The 23907-nt window shown below is 45.0% G+C and overlaps 2 non-coding genes across 2 annotated transcripts; both read left to right on the top strand.

Annotated features, from left to right (window-relative positions):
- Positions 1–3294: 3294 nt before the first annotated feature.
- Trnah-gug lies at positions 3295–3366 on the top strand. The gene has a single exon. It is a non-coding gene; the product is annotated as a tRNA-His (tRNA).
- A 10740-nt stretch (positions 3367–14106) lies between these two features.
- Positions 14107–14271, top strand: LOC121142545. The gene has a single exon (XR_005879584.1). It is a non-coding gene; the product is annotated as a U1 spliceosomal RNA (small nuclear RNA).
- The last annotated feature ends 9636 nt before the right edge of the window (positions 14272–23907 follow it).

The raw sequence follows: 23907 nt of genomic DNA, 5'->3' as shown, positions 1-23907 counted from the left end.
CAAGAGGGGGAGATGTTGGGCCCAAGAAAGGCTGGGATGAGAGGCCCAGTGTAAGCTCCTGAGCCTGGCTAGAGTTTGGACCTGTCTCTAACCTGTAACCTCCTCGTGGAGGTGACTCAGGCAGACCTGATGCAAGATTGCCCCCTGCCTAGCTACCTGCCTGCTTGGTGGAATACTATTGGCCCTTAACTCCTCAGGTCACCTTACCCTATCCCAAGATTCCCATCCCCTACCTCAGTCCTATATAAGTTCCTGCCTGTTGGAATAAATCGAGATCCTGCTTCGATGGACTCCCGACTCAGTGTGTGTTTTTTCTCCTCAGTAACTAATGGGGGGAGGGTCTGAATTGTTGACACTTACCATCCTGCTCAGCCCCTGGGAAGAGAAATAAAAGAAAAGGAGGCACAAGTGTCTGGAACTAGCAGAGCAAATTGCCCTTCCTGTTAGATGAGCTGTTTAAAGGAAGCAAGGTGGGCTCATTCCAGTCGATCTTCTCTGGGCCTGTGCAAAACCCAAGGATTCAATTATCATCACTGGAAAGAACCAAGGAATACCAGGCATGCCAAAGTCCAGGTGGCTATGACCCATAGCAAGTAGAAAATTCCACCAGTGAAACAGAATCAGATGTGTCATGGTGTTAGAATTAGAAGACTTTCAGTTATTCTGCCTGAATTCTAGGCCCAAATCTTCAAAAGGAGATTCGGAATATTTAAAATCAACCAAATGAGACATTAGAGATCAAGTTGGAAGTAAGAAGTTGGAGAGGTCAGCTTTTCTAGAGGGATTAGCAGCAAGTTACACATTGCAGAACACCTAATCACAGAAATATATCCATAAGCAATTGAAAATATCCCATCTGGGGCTGGAGAAATGGTTCAGTGGTTAAGAGCACTGGCTGCTCTTCCAAAGGTCCCAGGTTCAATTCCCAGCATTCACACAGTTGGTCATAACTGACACTCCAGTCTCAGGGGATTTGATGCCCTCTTCTGGCCTCCTAGGGCACCAGGCACACATATGTTGTGTATATACACATGCTGGCAAAAAGCAAAACATAAATAAAAAGAAAATATTCAAACTGAGACTTAAAGACAAAATGAAAAGAATTTTAAATAACAAAAAATCTGTTTAAATAACAAGCAGATCCATGAATGGTAAGACAAATTTAAATGGCCTAATATGTGAATAGAGAAGAGAGAAAAATGTCTGAAGAAACAATGGCTGGAAAGTTCCCAGCCATAACAAATATTATGGTGTGGGGTATCTGCCAGAGAAGACTATTGAGACACCGGTTTAAGTCAATAGAAAGCCATTAGTAAGCAGGGCATGGTGGCGCACGCCTTTAGTCCCAGCTCTCGGGAAGCAGAGGCAGACATCTGTGAGCTTGAGGCCAGCCTGGTCTATAAAGTGAGTTCCAGAACAACTGTTACACAGAAAAACTCTGTCTCACAAAACAAAAACAAACAAAAAAGAAAGTCATTATTAGTATGGGTGTTTGGGATCCCAGCACAGAAGGACCCTTTCTCTGGGTGGCTTTTAAACACAAAAACTGTGTCCTGGGTTAACACACTTCAGTTAACAAGAACAGTTAGCCAGAAGTGGAACCACAGAAGCCTAGAAGCAAGGGCAGTGTATTTAGGGACTTTCCCAGAACTGGGACTTTGGTGGATTGGGTCTTTGTCTCTGTTTTGGCAGGTGGTGCTGTCTACATGCTGAGTTTCATGGCCTGAATGGCAATTCCATCATGGCATCAGCTGGGCTAAGTGAGGTCTGGGGGCTGTTACAATGAAAGTAAGACATGCAAAGAGCCGAGGAGCTCAATCCAAGAGTCACTATGCAAAAATAAGCCCCAGACATGTTGTAATCAACTCCAGAGAAAATGGTGTTATACATACATGGGAGCAAAGTGAAAGCTCATGTCAAATTTCTTTCTGTGATTTCCAAGACTCTATCTGAAGCCATGTAAATGACAACACAGAAAAGGCATTTTTTAAGACACCAAGGGCAAGAAAAAAAATCTATGCCATAATATGTTGTGGAATAATTTTTTTGTACACTGTGAAGATGTGTCTCTGCCAAGGCACCTCTTGATTGGTTTAATAAAGAGCTGACTGGCCAATAGGTAGCAGGAGGGTTTAGGTGGGATTTCCAAGCAGAGAGAGGAAGAGGAGATGAATCTAGACAGGAGAGAGAGGTCGGAGGACTTGAAGAGGAAACAAGATGAAAGAGATAAAAGCCACAAGGTGAGACATAGATTAATATAAATGGGTGATTTAAGTTATAAGAGCTAGTGGGACAAGCCTAAGCTCTAGGCTGAGCTTCCATAGTAAGAATCCCCTGTCATTATTTGGGAGCTGATTGGTGGGACAGAAGGAGACTCGATACAATAGTATTTATCTCCTAAAAATGGATCCAGGCTTGATGACATAGATCTGGAATTGCAACACTGGAGAAACTGAGGCAGAAGAATGGCGGGTTCCAGGATCATGTTCTACTCGCGGGGAACTGAGGCCAACCTGGGCTACATAAGATCTTACTTTAAAAAAAAAAAAGGTGTCTAAACAAGGGCATTTCAGGAAATGTTGAAATAATGCACTGATAGATGACACACCAAAGAAACAAAACAAACAAAAAAGACGGAGGCTGCCGGGGACTGTGTGTTATTTGAAAGAGTCTGTGTATGACTCCCTGGTTCTTTGAAAGGATCCCGGGGAACGACTTTTAACTTTTACTTTCTTTTTTATTTTATTATTGTTGTTTTGAGTAGGGTCTCACTGCGCACCTCTGGCTGAACTCACACTTAGGTCAGGCAGGCCAGGACCACCATGCACAGCCTTTCGAAGTGCCCCATTCACAGCGAAATCTTGGAGGGCAACGAAAGTGTCAAGCAGTCTTGCGAAAGTAAGCGGGGGGAGGAGCAAACAACAAAACAAAACAAAAAACAAAACACAAAAAGAAAATGAAAGCAGCGGAGGATCGAACTTTTCACCTTCTTATCACCACACACCCTCGCTAACCATCTGAACCACAGAAGAAAACAGGAGTAACCTATCTCATCGCAGCAGGAGGAAGCTGCTTGGTGCTATCGGCAGCCACAGCTCTGAGTCACAGGCCACCCAGGGGTGTAGCAAACTAGCAACAGATCCATCCGCGCCCCGCCCGCTTCAAACAAAGCAAGCCGGTGGCCGAGTTACCGGGCAGGAGCAGACGTAGGGGATCAGGACCAGGCGGAACTGGACTGAGGCTCAGGCAATTGTGCGAGCGCTGATGACGCCCTTGCCGTCTGGTGTGTGGCTCGCCGTGATCGTATAGTGGTTAGTACTCTGCGTTGTGGCCGCAGCAACCTCGGTTCGAATCCGAGTCACGGCACTATCGTCCTTCTGCCCGGCGATCTTTTGCTCTAGCTCAGAGCTCATTTCTAGTCACAGCCCTCTCTGCCAGTTCTCTCCTCTCCTCTGGGGAGCGCAAAATGCCAGGGACTGCTCTCTCCCAAGCTCTGGGAATGAGTGTTTCCCCTTTGCCACCTACAATAGAAAGCAGCCTTACCACTTACAGCCGCTGTTTCTAGCATCTCCGAAGATATTTTTCATCAAAATAGAGTGAACGTCTTCAAACCCAAACTTACCGTCTGCAGCGGGTTGTCAGCAACCAGAGTTCCCCTTTTTCATATCTGCATACTAACAAAAGTATTAAAGCATCTTAGAATAAAATGGGTTTTAAAAGTCAGCATCTGGACCAAGTTACTGTGAATTCCCCTCATCTCAGCAAGGTCTATGAGGGGATGAGGCAGAGCGGGAAGGGGGACAGGGAGAGGGAGCCATGGTGCACCTATGAAAGTCAGAGGACAGTTTTCAGAGTTGAAGGAACTCAGCTTCACCAGGCTTGCAGGGCGAGCCGTGTCATCCATCTTGAAAAAGTCAGGCCCAAACCAGGCCGTGCTGGCACACGCCTTTAATCCCAGCACTTGGAAGGCAGAGGCAGGAGGATTTCTGTGAGTTCAAGAGCCTGGTATACAGAGAGTTCCAGGTCAGCCTCCAAAGCTACACAACCAAACCCTTCTAAGAAGCCAACACTGAGCTACACCTCCGTCCTTATTTTGGTGAGGCCACAGGGTATGAAGGGGCGCTCTGCTGCCCTTGGGTGAAGTGTTGTGGAAAGGCTGTGGGGTCCAGAGTCTTTGTACCACCCACTCTTGTGGGGACACCAGACCTTGAGCAGAAACCCACTTCCCCTTTGGCCTGGGAGCAGGCAGCTGTGTAATGTTTACTGAAAACAATTCAGTGCTAAAGCTCTTGATAGGGCTCAGATAAGGGCTTGCTCACTGAAATACCAGCCTTTCACACCCCCTACGGCTAGATGCCTCTTCCTGTTTCCCTGCTGTGTCTCCCCGATTCTGGGGCCTGAGATTAAACCACCAGCCAGGAGGGTGAGAAGTCTGGAAAGAATTGTATGTAGATGGATGGCAGAAGTCCTTAAAAGGGGGAAGCGGGGGTTTTTTTCTTAGAGAGACTTCTCCTGAGAGCTCTCTCCTAAGCGGACTGGGGTCTCCTCCTAAGCTGACTTGGGAAGCATAAAGTTTTCTTAAAGCAACCGACCGGTCTCTGTGTCATCTATCCCGACCACCTCGCTACATTCTCGGATGCAGGCTGCACAGCAGGTGCGACAATTGGAGGATCCCACCGAGATCATGAAAGCGAGGTAAGTGAGCGGGTTCGTCTCTTTTTCTGGCCAGGGACAGATTGGGAAAAAAAAAAAAAGAAACCATGGGGAATAGTTCTGGGAAGCTCGAATTACAGTATCAAGTTAAAAAGTTACTTGAAGGACATGGGACTACAGTAAAGTCTAAAACCTTGGAAGGCTTTTTAAAATGGATTGAACGTGCGAGTCCATGGTTCATTACTGGGGGAGACTTAAATGTCCCAGATTGGAAGGATGTTCACTATGATCTTTAGAGTCGGGTGTTGGTGGCATATGCCTTTAATCCCAACACTCGAGAGAAAAAGGTAGGTAGGATGGAGGCCATCCTTGCATATAGAGCGAGTTCCAGGACAGCCTCCAAAAGGATAGAGAGAAACTCAGTTTAAAAAAAAAGGAGGGTAAAATAAGAAATAAAATAAAAAATCTCCAGTCTTTCACCTGATCCACTGAGGTCAGGAAAGTAAAGAAAAACTGAGAGATTTAAAAGACTGGCCAACAAGTAAGGCTATAAGTAAGGATGTATTAAAAAGGGGGTACCAAGCTAGGGGTACCAAATTAAATGTCTAGGCCTTTGCCTAACAAAGGTCAAAAAAGAAAAGCGAAACCTAAGAAGTTGCCCTCAGTTGGAGGGTGGATTGGAAAATCATCCTCAATGGGAGGATGGATTAAAGATAGATAAATTTAAAAAATTGGTGAAGTTAATAAATAAGGCCAGTCTTTCACCTGATCCACTAAGGTCAGGAAAGTAAAGGAAAACTCAGAGATCTAAAAGGATAGCCAACAAGTAAGGCTATAAGTATGTATTAAAAGGGGGTACCAAGCTAGGGGTACCAGATTAAATGTTTAGGACCTTGCCTGACAAAGGTCAGGAAAGAAAGGGAACCTAAGAGATCACCCTCAGTTGAAGGGTGGATTGGATTAAATGTTTAGGCCCTTGCCTGACAAAGGTCAGGAAAAAAAGGGAACCTAAGAGATCACCCTCAGTTAAAGGGTGGATTGGATTAAATGTCTAGGCCCTCACCTAACAAAGGTCAGGAAAAAAAGGGAACCTAAGATAAGAAGTTGCCCTCAGTTGGAGGGTGGATTGGAGGATCATCCTCAATGGGAGGATAGATTAAAGATGGGTAAATTAAAAAAAATTGGTAAAGTTAATAAGTGAGATGTTAGTATTCAGTAAAGAAAAAGACAAAGGTATATAAAATAAAAATGTTTGGTTACATTTATATGGGGTAGGTTATTGATACAAATTTAAGGTCAATTTTGTGAGTCATCTCTAAAAACTTTTGGCAAAAGCCTGGCCTTTCCACTTTGCATCTACAGAATTACAAGGAGTGGGTATGGCTGTAGCCCCTGAGTGTAGCTCAAAACTTCTCTAATGAAGAAATGACGAGGGACATACAGGACTTTTTCAACCTTTTGTTTTAATTCAAAGATTGACTGGAGTTGTTCTGTTAAAGAAGTTTCAGTTCAACAAACTAATCATAACCTAGGCAAGGAGAGATATGTATGCATGGTCTGTGTGTATGGACGTGGCCATGTCAGTATGTATGAAGTGTGAAATGTAAATGCGTGAATGTTGACAAAAGCAACTGTTCTAACTGCCTTGGATATGATTAAAGGGATACTTAAATCCCTTCAAACAGTTAAAAACTACCTAAATTGATTTAGATATAGCCAAAAGAAACATCCAGTCAGTCGGTTAATATTTTAACAAAAAATTCAAGTTAAGCCCTCAGAGCCAGTCAGAGAGAGAGAGAGAGAGAAAGAGAGGCTTTTTCAGGGAACTGTCCTGCCGCTTTGGCAGGCCCCCACCCCCAAAGGCGTCTGGGTAGATGCAAATTAGGCCTTGTCAGTTCAGATGCAAACGAGGCCTTGTCAGCTAGTGAGAGCTACAGGTTAAAAAAAAAAGGGGGGGGGGACTATTTGGGACATAGTATAGTTTACAATCCTTAAATGATTCTCAAAGGTACTTAATGGTTATGTCCCTTTTAAAGGACATCTACTAATACTTTAAATAGTGATCCCAATTCACCTAGATAGTTGACTAAGGAGGGTAGACAAATCCTTCTACTGTTATGGTCCAACTTCAACAGTTAAAACAAAATTTAAAAATCAAAGGGGGAGTAATGTTCCCCAGTCCCCACATGATTCATTAAATAATCCACTCCTCATTTAAAAATTTTTAAAATGTAAATGCCAGTGAGGAACCTGCTTCAGACAGATTCTGACGTAATGAAAGTTAAACAACTATTGCTCAGGTCAAATGGAAACATCCATACACTAGATAGTAGAGTAGACCCTAATTTGGGGTCAAGGGCATGTTTGTGTTTTCTTACAGGAAAAGAATAAAGCTTCAGTAGCTGTCACAACATTTGGTGAGATGCATGGAGCAGAGAAAACTGGACCTGAGACCGTGGGAGCCTGCTCAAGCCAGTTCGAGATCTCCTAAGTCGGTGTTCCTGACCCTTGATGTCATCAAATCTACAGCCCGAGAAAGAAATAAAACAGTCAGTTCGAGATTTCCAGTTTCTCATCAGGCTTGCTACATCAACCTCCTGGACCCGTGAGTTTTCATCCCAAAGCCAACAAAACTGGAAGATTAGCAGCTAGCCTTTGATACACCTTAAAACAACAGAATTCATTTTGCCAGCTTTTCCCTTTGGGGGAAAAAGGACCCATTTAAAACATTTGGACATTGGTATGGACTGTGATGAGTGCCAAAAGCCTCTTTTCAGTATTTGAACAGGACATGGTCACTTGAAATATCAGACTTGGTAGTTCCTGTTTCTGGAATCACACGTATGCCAGTGTGTTCTTCTGGAGAAATGTGGTTTGTCCTGGTGCGACAAAAAGACTTTGACTCGGGTTACATGTTCGGCTGATACTACTGACATTAAATCGACAGACTACATCACCACAGGAACAAATTGGTACTCTGTAAATAGTGCACAAGCCTCTTGTTCATATTTTTTATAATGCTACATGTGTAACATCAATGATTGTACCTAATGTATCTGTGCAAGTCTAATGCTTTCCTAAGTAGATCTTAAAATGATTGTAAACGTTATCACTGTTTTGACCGTCAAATTGTAACTATAAATCACCCTTGTAGCAAAGAAAGACTGGTGGTAGAATGCTAAGGCCCAGATCGGGGGATGGGCAGATGACAGAGAGGCACTATGTCAGTGGGGGTCCTAGGACACTAGGTAACAGTGACAGTAGGCATTCTGGCTTCATGCTGAGTTCAAAGTGTCTTAGCCCATGGCAATCCCGATAGCCATAAAGCGTTATTACAGATGATTCTAAGGGTGGGGCTACTCCAAAGACGGGCAACCTGTGGGGAAGACCCTCTCCCACCTAAGACAGGGGTTCAAGGTCCCCCAAAGACGGGCCAGGGAGGGTGACCCTACTTGACCTAAGCCAGGAGTGCCTCATTTAAAAATAAAAAGGGATGAATTGTGGGGACACCAGACCTTGAGCAGAAACCCACTTCCCCTTTGGCCTGGGAGCAGGCAGCTGTGTAATGTTTACTGAAAACAATTCAGTGCTAAAGCTCTTGATAGGGCTCAGATAAGGGCTTGCTCACTGAAATACCATGCCTTTCACACCCCCTACGGCTAGATGCCTCTTCCTGTTTCCCTGCTGTGTCTCCCCGATTCTGGGGCCTGAGATTAAACCACCAGCCAGGAGGGTGAGAAGTCTGGAAAGAATTGTATGTAGATGGATGGCAGAAGTCCTTAAAAGGGGGAAGCGGGTTTTTTTCTTAGAGAGACTTCTCCTGAGAGCTCTCTCCTAAGCGGACTGGGGTCTCCTCCTAAGCTGACTTGGGAAGCATAAGGTTTTCTTAAAGCAACCGACCGGTCTCTGTGTCATCTATCCCGACCACCTCGCTACATTCTCGGATGCAGGCTGCACAGCAGGTGCGACACACTCTAAGGTAGAGGAAAGGATCTGTGGCCCAGAAGACTTCCTTACTCACAGGAAGGAGAGTGCTTCCATTTAGTGCTACATTTACCGGATCTCACACTGTAGCCGCATCCAGCCTTGAAACCCCTGTGAGCACAGTGAATGCTTAACCTTGCCTCGGTGTCCTGAACACTGGGATTATAGCCACGAACCACCACCTCCAGCTAATGTATCGCCTTTCACTGAAGTCATTCTCTGTGTGCCTTTTAAAATACTTATTTTTAAAATTATATATACATGGGGTGGAGGTAGAGGAATGTATACATGTATGCGCCTGCAGAGGCTAGAAGAGGGCAGCAGCTGTAAGCCATCTGATGTGGGTGCCAAGACCTGAACTTGGGTCCTTCCTTCTGCTCCCACCTCCCAAGATGGTTGGGCCCCAGCCCCCACGGATCTCTGTGCGTTGCTGGTCAGCTGGTAACCACAGGTGCATCCTGCTCTCTAGTCCTGGCTCACAGCCCCGACCTCACCCCTCTGACATCACCTAGTACATGTCACCTCCTTTCTCCTTGAAGTACCTTATCACCAAATTTGAGCTTTGGTCTATGACTCTTGGGTGTTGCTAGGGATCACAGCCAGGACCTCATACGTGCAATCAAGCCCTGTACCACTTTAAACCCACGGCCTCAAATTAATGTTTACGTGTAGTATTCAACATGAATACAGCTGATGACATTTTGCTCTCCAGCATGGACATTGAATTAAGTTGTTCTGACATCATTTATTAAAACTATTTTCTTTCCTTCATGGAACTACTGAAAACCAATCGATCAAATAGCTATGGGTTAGTTTCAAATCTCATTACTCATCCATTTATGAATTTGTGTCTCCTGTTGCTACTCATCCATTGCCCAGTCTAAAGTGGCTTTTGTTAAGTCCTAAAGTCAAGTAGTCTTCTCCAATGGCATGTCACTGGGTATATCAGCCACACTCCAGGGCAGACCATTGCCCAGCAAAAAATGAATTTCTTGTTTGTTTGTTTTGTAGGCTTTTTCTTTGTTTTGGCATCTTTTGCCTTGTTGTGTTTTTGTTTGTTTTGATTTTCAGTGTTCTGTTTTAAAGCGCATGAGAGAGAAAGAACATGAACTTGGGTAGGTAGGGAAAATTTGGAAGGAGTTATGGGAGGGAAAAACATAATAAAATATATTGTATGAAAGAATTGTGCCATCATGTTTGGTTATATTTCATCTTCTTTTACAGTTCAGAATATTCTGGGATCTTACCCTTTCCACTCATTGTGAGCTGCATGGTTTGCTATATGAGCTGGTTGTCCCCTGTGGCCAAAAACTCTAGACCTTTGCTGAAGAAGGACATGAAAGTTGCTGATTTTGCAACTTTGGTTTTAGGGAGTTTCATCATCTTTAAAGAGAGGAACACACATCGTTTAGGACATCCTGTTCTTTCTGGGTTGATTGCAATGGACTGCGTGTGTCTGCCCTCAGTCCAAATGATTGTGTTGAAACCCTAATGATTGATGTGAGGGAATTAGGAGGTAGAGTTAGTTCAAAGTAATCAGATCACGGAGGGGAGATAGCTGTGGGGCTGGGCTCTTGTAGGAGGAGACTACAGGGGTTAGGGAATGTTATTTTAAGGTGTGTTACTTTTATTTGTGTTGCATTTGTTTAACCCTGTGAAGCTGTGTTACGGTGCCTGTCTAAAACGCCTGATGGACTAATAAAGAGCTGAACAGCCAATAGCAGGAGAGAGAAACAGGCAGGGCTGGCAGGCAGAGGATAAATATGAAGAGAAATCTGAAAAAGGATCAGGTAATGAGAGAGAAGGAGGAGGACTTCAGGGACCAGCCATCCAGCCACCCAGCTACACAGCCAGACACTGAGTAAGAAAATGTATACAGGAATAGAGAAAGATAAAAGCCCTGAGGCCAAAGATAGATTTTAAGGAAAGCTGGCAAGAAATAAGCCAAGACATTCATTCATAACTAAGAATAAGCCTCTGTGTGTGATTTATTTTGGAGCTGAGTGGTGGGCCCTCCAAAGAGACTAAAGAGCCGAAAGAGTAAAGCATCGCACAGCATACAGAATTCTCAGTGCCTTTCCCGGGTGAAAACAGAGTGTAGCAGTGCACAGGCAGAAAGAGGCCTTTCGCCATAACCCTAGTGGGCCAAGCAAGGCACACACACAGCCAATGTGATGCTTATGGGTGAATCCTAGGTTGCAATGGAGCCCCCAAGATGTTAGAGATGCCAGGGATGTAGGCCTATCTCAGGCAAGGACAGGCAGCCCGTATCTGCTCAGATTCCTGCCCTGCTGTCATATACAGTCGGCTTGCTTTTCTGCCATTTTGCCCATCTCTCTGCCCCCTCACCAGTCGGTCTTGGCAGGTTGAACCCCAATAAATCTTTTTTTCTATCCAAAGAGTAGTCTAGTTGAGTGGTTTCTCTGCCCTACTGCTTATACTCATTTCTCCCTTTCGGGTTGGGGATGTTTATAGTTTGTCGTATTTTGAAAGTATGTAACTTGACTGTGTTATTTCATAGTTAAGAATTGCCTTGAGTCTTACAAAGTGACTGAGCATCTGAAAGGGGTCGGAATTGTTGAGACTAGGAAACTCTTGAAGTTGAATCGATTGCACTTTGCACTATGAAATGGTTCTTATGGAGGAGGGGCAGAATGTTCTGACTGAATGCAAAATATACCCTCTGGGCTCCCATGATTGAGCTCTTGCTTCCCTGTTAAGGGGGCTATCTAAAGAGGTTGTCTTTCTGCCTCCCCCTGGATGCGGATAAGCCCAGTGCAAGGCTGAGCCACCGTAGCTGCCCTGCCTTCTTCACCGAAGTGCTCGGCACCTTTGAAACAGGAACAAAAATAAGCCTCTCTTGTGTTAGGATGCTCTGTTGGGTATTCTGTCACATCAGTAAAGCAGTGCAAGCAGAGATGCAGAGTGGGGGAAGCATAAGTTGGAATCAGCGAGCTGAAAGTAGGGCTGGATCGGAACACCTGATCTTGGAGGATTCTGATGCTCACAAACAGCAAAGTCACTGGAAATAACAGACAGCTTAAGAGCATTTTATAGTTTTCATTTACATGCAATTCTTTTCTCCCATTTGGTAAATATTGCACAGGTGATCTTGATGTGTGTTAAATGTTTGGACGTTTGTTTGTTTGTCTGTCTGTCTGTTTGAAACCGGGTTTCTCTGTGTGGTCACAGCTATCCTGGAACTTATTCTGTGATCAGGCTGGCCTCAACTCAGAGACCCACCTGCCTCTCTCTCCCGAATGCTGGAATTAAAAGCATGTGCCACCATACCCATGAAGTTAAATATATTTTTGCAATATAATGTTGTGTCCCCAGCTTTTAAAAATTATTTGTTTTTTTCCATGTGCAAATGTTGAATCCCCTTTAACAGAGTCTGCCATGTGGATGGTAGGAATTGAACCCTGATCCTTTGGAAGGATAGCAAGTGCTCTTAACCACTTAACCATCTCTGCAGCCCCCATATCCACACTTTCAGACTGGAGAATTCTTAGGGGCCGCAGTGTTGCCAGATGAAAGTTTTATCATGGCCCAGGCCTACTCACTTCCCACTGGAAGAGCAGAAGAGCAGCAGGATATAAGTAGAAGCATACCGGGATACACAGACAAATTTGTAGGGAATGCAGAGATGGCAGGTTCAACCATAGGCCAACCAATCAGGACACGAAAAAAGTTCACAAAAGCAGAACCAACTGTTTACAAAAGAGTTTAGCCAAGGGTCAGCCAAATTGGAACAGGCAGCATGTTTACAGTCTTAAGATTGGCACACATTGGTGTCATTTGTTTATCATCAATGTGACAGGTTTGACAGCCTCATGCCTTTTACCCATCTCTAAGGTTACCCAATCCCACTGCGACAGGCTTTACAATTCCATGCTATTGTTGTGGGTATTTGCACCCTGTGTGAAGATGGATGTATTGCTGTGATTGCTGTAACAAAGAGCTAAATGGACAACAGCTAGGCAGGAGAGGATAGGCGGGGTTTCAGAGACAGAGGAAGAGGGCGAGGAATCTAGACACCTGGGTTTTCCTGTAGACTCTGAAGGAGTCAGACATATGGTACAGAACAGACATAACCTAGCCACATAGCAGAATGTAGATTTAAAGAGACAGGTTGATATTAAGTTATAAGAGTGAGTGGGAGAAGTCTAAGCTAATGGCCAAGCTTTCATAATTGGTAAGAAGCCTCCATGTTGTTATTTGTGGACAGGCAGTTCCAATAAGAAACTACATACTTCAGAGAAACCCTGTCTCGTAAAAACCAAAAAGAAAAAAAAGAAACTACATACTTACAATCCCGAAGGCAAATGTTCTATCTCCTGCTTTACTTAAAGATAATCCTATAGCATACATGGGTGTGGCCAGATCCAGGTGAGGAATTTACCTCTTTTAATAATACATGTAAAGAAAACAGAGCTGCTGCTCAAGAAACTTCCCTCTTCTGCCCATTTGGACCCAGCCCCAGCTCCGTTTTAACACAGTGTATAGGTTTGATATGTGTGGCTATTTATTTTACCTTAAGAACTTCCCTGGGCTGGAGAGATGCCTCAGAGATTAAAAGCACTGGCTGCTCTTCCAGAGGTCCTGAGTTCAATTCCCAGCAACCACACGGTGGCTCACAACCATCCACAATGAGATTTGATGCCCTCATCTGGCCTGCAGACAAACATGCAGACAGAACACTGTATACATGATAGATAAATAAATAAATAAATCTTAAAAAAGAAAAGAATTTCCCTGGTTGTTAAAGATTTCCCAGGATGCCTATGGGACTATCTTTGTTGTGTCATAACTCAGTCACCACTTATCACAGGAGAATGAGATTTGTAAAAGCTTCCCAGCAACTTAGAGAGTTTCCTCTGTACAAGTGCAAGGATCCCATGTACAGTAGACTCACTGCTCTGTTAAATTTTAGGAAATACACTTAGGGAACAGTTATGGTCTCAGGTCAACTGCTGCCTTGATCAGCTTGCAAACCTTGTCACTGTCCTTGGCCATCCTTGTGTTTCTGTGGTCTCCTCAGCTCTAGACACACCTTATTTCTTTGCACGATGATACTAAGTTTGTCTATAACAAAAGCAATTCTGCCAATTTAAATGTGACTTATACACAAAGCAAAAAATTTTAAAACAACAACAAATACATAAGTTACAAACTTTCTTGCTCCACGAGGGAAGAACTAGGGCATAATCAAATCAAAGCAAGACCAAAAATCCAAATGTAACTTACTTAGTGTGCAATATCTGTGACTCTCGATCTTCTGGGCTCCACAGGGTCCGGCTGGGCAGCTCCGCTTATCCAGTTCCGCCATCCGCAGCACATGCAACTTCTCACAGGCTTTTATTAACCGTTGGGCACTGAGACACTTCCAGAAACCTTCAAATGATTTTTCAAAATTTGCATAGTGGTCTCATGTGGCTGTCCTCTGTCGGGGCTTCGGGTGTGGTCCGAGTACTTATTTTTCAAGGGAGACACCATAATCGGGGAGGTGGCTTTTCCAGGGCGATAGATACTCACCCATTGTACTCAGGTTGTGCTAACCCCCCACAATTTCCACAAGTTTGAAAAACGACAGCATAATTTCTGTTAGTGGCAGACTGTGTTCACACTCTCCCCTGACATATATGAGGCTGTTAAGAACAGATTTCAAGACTTGGCATTTCCTTTTCTCTGGAAACCTCCAATTTGTTTTTAATTTTCACCCCCCTGTTTCTATGTGCATTGTAGCTTAGTTAGTGGCTGTTTGTAACAGATAAAATGTGTGCATACTCATTGTTTTAATTTCCTTTACTTCTGTCTGTTGGCTTAGTTACATAACCTGAACCAGTGAAAACCTTAGGGGAGAAAAAAGTGGCGAGTGTATAGTGATATGCTCTTCTCACAGAAATTACTTTTCATAACTGATTGATGGACAGCAACAAGAGCTGAACTCAGAAACATCGCGCCATGTTTGTTGTTTTTGTTTCTCCAGTGCTAGGTACTGAACACTTAAACTTATTGAAAATCTTCAGAAAACCTGATATACTGTTTTTTTTCCCCTCTGTCATCCGCGTAGTGGTCCATTAGTCAAGTCTTCAGTTCTTAGAAATGACAGACTAATCAGTTGTAAATGAAGGAGAAGATCCGTTAAGATTTGAAGCCCGGAGTGTTTGTTTCTTAAAACCAGAGAGAGCACTTCGAGGCATGAATGTCTTCCTTGGTTTCTGTGCTTTTTAACATTCACCAACATGAGTCTATGCTACACCCACAGCGGTGACCCCTGTGTAACTGTAGTAGAATGTTGCTCTATTGGGGGGAACCGCCTGAAGGGATGGGGTCAGAGCTTCTCGAAGTGGAGCCCCAGGCAGTCTCTTAGAGAGAAGCCCGACCCATGAGAGTCACCAGAATATCCCTGTGTTGTCGAGTAATATGTTTTATTTTTTTTGTTTTTTTGTGTAATCTATTTAATCACTTTGTTATTTGTTTTTTAAGTATAGGCTGACCCAGATTTTAAAAAGGAGGCTGGCAATGTCACCAGCCCTGAGGTGGATAACCCACTACTAGAGGCACCTCCATTTATCCAGACTGTTTATATAGAAGCTGGATACAATAAGGCTAGTAATCAAACTCTGGGAGATTTTCTTAATGCTATGAAACGAAGGGAATTCCTTATAGAACACTTCCCGGAGGATATACTCAGTATCTGATTAAAGAGAGATGAGCCATTTTAGAAAATATGATGCCAGCCTTAAGATACTGGCATGCTTGCTTGTGCAAGCATTTGTGGGAAGCCTTGTATTGCAGATGTGATTCCTTTAAAGAGCACATTACTAAGTACATCAGAGGGAAGCTAAAACTGTCCATGTAAAAAGAGGAAGTTGACACTTGTCTCTAAAGATATGCTAGACATGATTCACCGAGCAGCCAGTTCATGACCAACCACAAAGCCACAAATAATTATATTAATAGATAAGCTTATTCTATGTCTGATTTGGGGCTGGATATTTTTCGCTGAGATGTTCAAATTCTAAAAAATCATGATTCAGCTGTAACATGAATTGTATTTTTTCTATCCTTGTTAAGTTCCTTGTTTCTATCACTATATAAGAGAAGTTTAAACTTCAGTAAAATTACAGCAGTTCACTAAAACTCTTGGTGTCTGTCTGTCATTTCCTGCGCCGTATCCTGACCTCTCCTGATACCTTCGACCCTGAGCTCCCGCGGTCTAACACTCTCCGCCAGAGCGGTCCGCGGCAAGTCTAGTTGCCAGCACAGCACTTCTTAATGTTTTGAAATGCTGTTGTTGAGTCACTGGCAAATGAAAGAACATGGAAACAGTTGCTGGGAAACAGTTCTTCCCTTATTTTTTGTTTTCTCTCCAGACATATGCTGCTAACTTTTTTCCTTTAAACTGTAACTTTATAACCTTACTGTTTTCATGACAAAATGCACTTAAACCAGGATTACTTGGTCCTCTCTTCCTGTCACCTCCCAGTTCCAAACACTTGCATCTCTTAACAGATCTGCAGTCTGGCTCTGGGCACAATCTTCTTTGTAGGCTTTTAAAACATGTTTTTAAAAGAAAATATGCTTAGTTGGCCATGGTAGGTGTCTTGTCCTGAGGACACTAATCCTTGCCCTTCTAGTACTGTGTCACTTTGTGGGACAGGCTGTTAATGTTCAGACGTCTGCACTGGCCTGTCCTTGGGGTTCGGATAGATTATGCCCTCAGCTGCAATCACTGAGAGCACCACCTGTGCACATTCACTATGTCCCCTTTTAAAAGGGCCCTGCCCACCGCCCATCTTTCTCTCTGCTTCTTTGTCTGTCTCTCCTCTCTCCCTCTCCCTTTCTGTCTTTCCTCCCTCTCTCTCTATTTCTCTCTCTCCCCCTCCCTCCCTCTCCTCCCTTCCCTGTTCTGTTGCTCCTGTCTCCAGAGGTCAGTCTCCCCTCCCCCACCACTTTCCCATTCCCTTTCCGTAATAAAAAAAAATCCTTCCATGTAAGCTCTGTCTCATGGCATCTTTCTCTCTCACACGGCTTTTTAAAATTACAACACCGGTGCTTTCCTAGTTCTTGCAGAAACTCTGGTGAGTTTTGGGAAAGTTCAGCATGCTTACAGGTGTGCTATCCAGTCAGAAAGTGGTTACATTCCTGTAAAAGTTGCTATCATTTGTGTGCCTGTGTAAGCAGGGTAACTACAGTGATTCTGAATATATATATTGGAGACAGGCTTCCTCTGTGTGGCTTTGGAGCCTGCCCTGGTACTTGCTCTGTAGATCAGGCTGACCTCAAGCTCACAGAGATTGACTGCCTCTGCCTCCCGAGTGCTGGGATTAAAGACGTGCACCACCAACAGCTCAGTATATTCTTAGGAGCCAGATGGTTAAATTCATATTCAATGTTTCATATCCAATTTCATAAGCTGAAGACCTTGAACCAAATGTTGCTTCATGATGGGGAAGTCCTGTGTATATGTCGATAAACACTGTTGGTCAATAGGGAAGCAAGATAGGTGGGACTTGGAGTCAAGGAGGATTCTGGGAAAGAGAAACTCGAGGAGACATCATATCTGCCATAGAAGTAAGAGGTCCAGACCCTTTCTCCGGTAAGAGAAATACTTAGATGGGTTAAATACTTAAGTCAGAGATAGCCAGTAAGAAACAAGCAAGGCCAACAGCTTCATAATTAATATAGCCTCCTGTGTGTTCATTTGGGACTGATGGGGCTCTGGAACCTGACTGGTGGGAAGGCTTTACCCAACAGCTTCAAATCTCTGTCCCCTTTCCTTAATTTGCTCTCCCCAGGCGTCCTGGGGTTCACAAGTCTCTGTGCTTATGGAGGGTTTTTAGTTTTTGTTTGTTAGTTTGTTTTGCTTTATTTTGGAAGAGACATGTGTTCTGTTATTCAGTTTTGGGAATGGAACCTATGATTATGTGCCCTCTACCACTGGGATGTGTTGGGCCTAAAAAAAGGCTCGGATGCGAGGCCCAGTGTAACCTCCTGAGCCTGGCTAGAGTTTAGCAACCTGTCTCTAACCTGTAACCTCCACGTGGGGGTGACTCAGCCAGATCTGATGCAAGATTGCCCCCTGCCTAGCTACCTGCCTGCTTGGTGAAATACTATTGGCCCTTACTCCTCACATCACCTTACCCTATCCTAAGATTCCCATCAGCTACCTCAGTCCTATATAAGTTCCTGTGTGCTGGAATAAATCGAGATCCTGCTTCGACAGACTCCCAACTCAGCGTGTGTGGTTTTTTTCTCCCCAGTAACTAATGGGGGGAGGGTCTGTGTCATCGACACTCACCATCCTGCTCAGCCAGGCCAGCTGGACCGGCCCTTCCCCCCGCTCTACCTGCAGGAAGGACCCTGCAGGATGTCTGCAAAGTTTCACTTTTTATTTTTGTATACAGTGTTGGTAAGTTGCCAGGGACTCACTGTGAAGCCCAGGAAGGCCTTGGACCAACTGCCTCAGCCTCCACAGAGGCTGGGGTTGCAGGCCTGAACAGCCAGGTGTCTCTATATTTTGTTTTTATAAATATAGATTCAACACAGAACAGAGAACACATGTGCCTGTCCTCACCTACCCCCAACACTGACATCTGAAATAACTGAAGCCCCAACTTCAAGACCAGGAAACCCCACAGGCACTATCTGTCAGCCAAGTGCAGCTCTGACTGCTCGATTGTTATTTAATGCATCTATCTGTGTCTAGGCACACACTCATGTATGTGGGCTTCCCTGCTACTTCACCCACAAAAAATCCACAAATGTGTTGTGCCCTGAGTCCAGACCCCCAAAGACCACCAAGAGACCAGATCCGATGCAAAAGCAAAGAGACTTTTCATTGTACCGGGTTTCTCGATCCTACGCAGCCGGTGGAGTAGGAGAGATCCCTGGGCTGCAGGACAGCAAAGCCTGTATTGGTGTTGGACAAGGGGGGGTCTGGGGGCCTGCAAGCTGCATAGTAACCGTGTTAGGAATTGTGCATCTCTGGGTTAGAGGTACCTGTCCTGAGTTGATTGGTTAGCTGCAGCTGTGGAAAGGTTGCTACATTTGGAGGTCAACTGGGGACCGTTACTGAGGTTACTGCATCTTTCCCTTTATCAGTAAGGCAGGTACCTAACTTCTGATTGATTCCTCACCATATGGAGGATATCTCGTAGTTGACCCCAGTAACTAGGGCAAGTGCGGGGGCACCACACACCCTGCTATATCCTGCTGAGGCAGGGGCCTACATCCGGCTGGGTGTTTCCTGCAGCCTGTCATGGCTGGGAATGGCCAGGGCAGGGGTCTGGACAAGGACCTAGGCTTTTCAAATGGACCTATCATCTCACATCAGCTCCCCAATGCTGTCATCCATCTTCGGGTGACCAGAACATTCTTTCTCTAATGAGTGTGTTCTGTGTATGCATGCCACACTCCAAGGCCTTCAGCTCAAGAAGAAGGAGAGAGCTCTACTTAGCAAAGACGTGCTCAGGAAAAGGCAGATTGTGCATTCGTACAAGGTGCACAGATAGACCCTGAGGAAGTACCTGCCCTGAAAACTGGGGCAGCGGAGATAGCCAGAGGGGAGGAGCCTTGGAAACCAGTCCTGAGTAGGTAAGGGAGATTGCAGGCAGATAGTGTGGAGACTTCCCGCCCCCAACCCCCAGGCTCCCTTCCTGGTTCTCTGTTCCCTTCCCTGGGTTTCTATTCCCACCCCTGGTTTCATTCACTCCTGTTATGGCTCTCTGAGTCCCTCTGTCTCTAGAGATCTCCTCCTTCCTCTCTAGGTCTCTTTTCTCTCTCCAGTGTCTCTGTTCACCCTCTTGGAGGCAGCTGCTGTCTCTCAGTATCTGTGCCTTGCTCTCACCTGTCTGCTGCAGAGGCCAGCACCATGGTTACCACCTGGGTCCCTAAACATCTTCCTTCCAACTTAAGGAACCTGCTTCATGTACCACAAAACCAAGAACACAGGGGGACAGATTTCCAGGTACCAGTTGTCCCTGCTCTATTCCTAAATCTCTCCCTGACCTACTCAACTCTTCTCCTACCCTACTGTAGTCAGATGTATCTCTGGGCTGCAAGTTCACAAAAACAATATGGAGATTTCTTATTCATTATAACTTAAATTAACCCATTTATATAGTCTCTGTTCTATCACATGGCATTACCCGTGTTCCCATTTATATAGTCTCTGTTCTATCACATGGCATTACCCGTGTTCCCATTTATATAGTCTCTGTTCTATCACATGGCATTACCTGTATTCCCATTTATATAGTCTCTGTTCTATCACATGGCATTACCCGTGTTCCCATTTATATAGTCTCTGTTCTATCACATGGCATTACCCGTGTTCCCATTTATATAGTCTCTGTTCTATCACATGGCATTACCCGTGTTCCCATTTATATAGTCTCTGTTCTATCACATGGCATTACCCGTGTTCCATCTTGCCCCTCCCATTTGCTCTCTGCTCCCCACCCACTTCTCTCCTCTCCCTGGAAATCACAACTATCCCTCCTGCCTAGCTATTGGCTCTTCAGCTTTTTATTACACCAATCACAGCAATACACCTGTACAGGGTGCACAAATATCCCACAACACCCCACTCCACTGCCTATGCCCTCATCACCTGTGGGCACCACGTCTCCTAGGCTCCCCACTAATCTGTCTGTTCTGTCTGCCCATCCTCATCACCTGTGGGTACCACGTCTCCTAGGCTCCCCACTAATAGCTGTCTGTTCTGGCTGCCCATCCTCCTGCTTGGGTCCTATTTCCAGTTGCATCACTGGCTCTGCTCCTTTTCCAACCACTTGAGGGCTACCACTCCACGTGTGTGAGGGAGTTACTCTTCTTCCGATGCTGTGAGGAAATACCAAGTCCTAGAGAGACTTACAGAAGAAGGGATTACTCTGCTTTATGTTTCTAGAGTACGAATCCATAATAGTTGTGCAAACACGGCAGCAGATGGCTAAGGCCAGAAGCTGAGAGATGACTCCTCCAACCACACAGGAAGCAGAGAGAGAGAAAGAGAGACAGAGACACAGACACAGACAGAGATAGAGAGAATTGCAAGTGAGTTGAGACTATAAACTCTCAAAGCCCAACCCCAGTGGTATATTTCCTCCAGCAAAGCTCCACACCCCAATGATTCCATGGCTTCTCCAAACAGTGGGACCATGGGTGTGATACGTCAAACTCCCTCAGTGCCTGGTAAGATGGTACATGTCTTTCATCTCAGCACTCTGTGAGTTCAGGCAAGGTCGGACTACATGGCAAGTTCCAGGACACAGGGAGAGAGACCTTGTGTCAAAACTAAAACCCCAAACAAAACTACCACAGACAATATCCCTGCCTCCATTCTACATTATTACCCATCCTATCTCACATTAATCTCTGTGGCTAACCCCTCGCTCCGTGAGGTTCACACAGCCTTCCTCTTTCTTCTCCATCTCTCTCAGCTCCTGGCACGCTTGGTCCTGATAGGTGTACCTGTAGAGCCCTTCCAAAAAGACTCACTGAGGTAGGAAATACGCCTTCAAAGTGGATGGGGTTCTCCAATACAGGGTTAGAGATAAAATGGGCCAAGGAAAAGCAGTGTGTACCTGACGGGGATGGTCTTATGTTTGTCCTATTGGTTAATGAATAAAGCACTGTTGGCCAATAGGGAAACAAGATAGGTGGGACTAGGAGAGGTGGAGGATTCTGGGAAACGGAGGCACAGTCAGTCACCATGTAAGACTTGAGAGGAGTAAGAGGTCCAGACCCTTTCTCTGGTAAGAGAAGACCACGTGGAAATACTCAGATTAGCAGTTATGGGCTAATAATTAAGTCAGAGCTAGCCAATAAGAAACCATAGAAACAGCCAACAGCTTCATAATTAATATAGAGTCCTGTGTGCTCATTTGGGACTGACGCGGCTCTAAGACCAGGCTGGCGGGAAGAATGCTCATTACATGTATCTGCCTGCCTTTCACTTCTGTTGGAACATCGTTGTCTATGACCACAGCTTCGACACAGTGTTGATATCAGACCAGCCTTATGTGCTAGATTCAATCCCAGTGACTCCAGAGAGCTGCAGGCAACCAGCACCAGCTTGGGACGGCAGAGACAGCCTGTACAATGGAGTGAACTGGTTTCTCTACGTCTCAGCATGGTGATCATTATGCGTGGACTACCAAGCCCCTACCATGTAACCACCTATCAAATACACACATGAGCAGACACCAAGAAGTAAACACGCACTATCGATTCCGCATCCTCCACAGAACCCTGCTCTCTTCCCTGCTTTTCTTCTTGCTGTGACAAAATACCAGACAAAAGCAAGTTAAGGGAGGAAAGACTCAATTTTGCTCATGACCCGAGGATACATTCCATCATGGGGGGGGGAATGACTCTGGTGCTAAGGAATGCTGGTGCTAAGCTGATTTACTCCTTTCTATTTTTTCCTTCGATCTGTGAACTGAGCTGAGATGGTGCTGTACACATTCAGGATAGGCCGTCTCTAAATCAAACCTTTCTGGAAACATCCTCACAGGCAGGCCTAGAGAGGTATCTCCTAGATGATTCTCAACCTAGGCCAAGTAACAATGACGATTTATCATATGTCTGCCAAGGTCCATGTCTCCCCCAGAGCAGTATTCATGTGAGTCTCTCTGCCTTCCCTTGGTTCTCAATATGGCATGGTCTGTGGTGAGGGTCACCCCAGCCAGTCACAGACAGCTGTCCCTTAGCAGCGGCTAGAACACGGCACACTGACATGGTGTAGAGAGATGCCTTTTCCCCCTCCAGCTGCTTGGTTCCCCCCCCCCAGTCGCCTGGGCTCTGCTGCATTGTAGTCCTCAAATAACACACAAGATGGTGTATTAATTATGAAGCTGTTGGCCTTGCTTGTTTCTTACTGGCTAGCTCTGATTTAAGTATTTAACCTTTCTAAGTATTTCTCTTACCGGACAGGCATCTTACTTCTCTGGCGGGCTACATGATGACTCCCTGTGTTTCTCCTACCCAGAGTCCTCCTGGACCCCTAGTCCCACCTATCTTGGCCAACAGTGCTTTATTGACAAATACACAGGACTTCCCCATCAGACATGGAGTGGGGAAAGCACTCCTATTGTGATTCAACACTGCACCGTCAGGACCTCATCAGAACTGATTGTGTTTACGGTCCATGCTCAGTACTCATGGGCGCCACAGACTCTGCCCCAGAGAGGAAACTTTTCTGCTTGCCCTCCCTGCTAGCTCCTGGGCCAGGGCATCCCAGAAACCCTGAGTCACTAGTAGGTGTGCTCCTCAGAGATCAGTGAACCTGCTACAGCATTCACCATGGGATCGTCCAACCTTACAAGGAAACAGCAACTAGAATGCTAGCCTCAACACTGCCCACATGGCATTTTTATTTTATTCTTGAGACTGGGTTTCTCTGTGTAACACAGGCAGTCCTGGAAGTCTCTCTGTTGCAGAAGGTAAAGAAAAGGACTCCTGATACACAAGTTCCTGAGGAATGCCTGCTTTCAGCATTCAGGTTGACCTCCTGTCTAGGTGTTTAGATTGCCTTTCAGAGTTAGGGGAATTGGAGTTTTCTTTGGAATTGACAGCCTCAAACTCAAAGATCTGTGTGATTCTGAGTACTGGGATTACACACACGTGCTACCACATCTGGCAAGTTAAATGAAATTTTGCAATAGGTATTTAAAGAACAATGATGATCTTGTATTAGATATTCGTTTGTGACTATCCTGAAATCCTTCAAGTTATCCTCTCTTCCACACCACACTATAGCCTATACAGACACACATGTATACACACACACACACACACACACACACACACACAATAAAAGTAATCATCAGCAGGTTTTGTACTCTTTGAAAGTTTCTTACATTTTCATAACATTTTTCATCATATCCGTGATGGCTAATTTTGGTTGTCAACTTGACTACATCTGAAATGAACTGGAACTCAAGTTGCTGGGCATGCCTGGGAAGGACTTTTTTTTAATCAGCTTATTTGAAGCAGGAAGACCCACCTTAAACCTGGGCCGCACCTTCTAGTGGCAGTCTACAAAAAGGAAGTGGAAGAAGGAAACTGCACTTAGCCTGTTTGTCCTCACTCTCCATAGCAAGTCCCCCTGTTCGGTTGCAGGGGCAGGTGTTAAATCCGCCTTCTTCAGGATTCCAACATAGACTGAAGACCAGCCACCCTCCAAGAATTCCTCAGGCTTCCAGCCCCAGAATGGGACTGCAGAGACATCCAGCTTCCCGGACTAAACAGCACAGGCTT

This window comes from Mesocricetus auratus, unplaced genomic scaffold (assembly GCF_017639785.1).
Source record: "Mesocricetus auratus isolate SY011 unplaced genomic scaffold, BCM_Maur_2.0 Super-Scaffold_100009, whole genome shotgun sequence".
In the NCBI taxonomy this organism is placed as follows: domain Eukaryota; kingdom Metazoa; phylum Chordata; class Mammalia; order Rodentia; family Cricetidae; genus Mesocricetus; species Mesocricetus auratus.
Note: the sequence above shows the minus strand (reverse complement) of the source record. Positions and strands in the feature narration are given on the sequence as shown.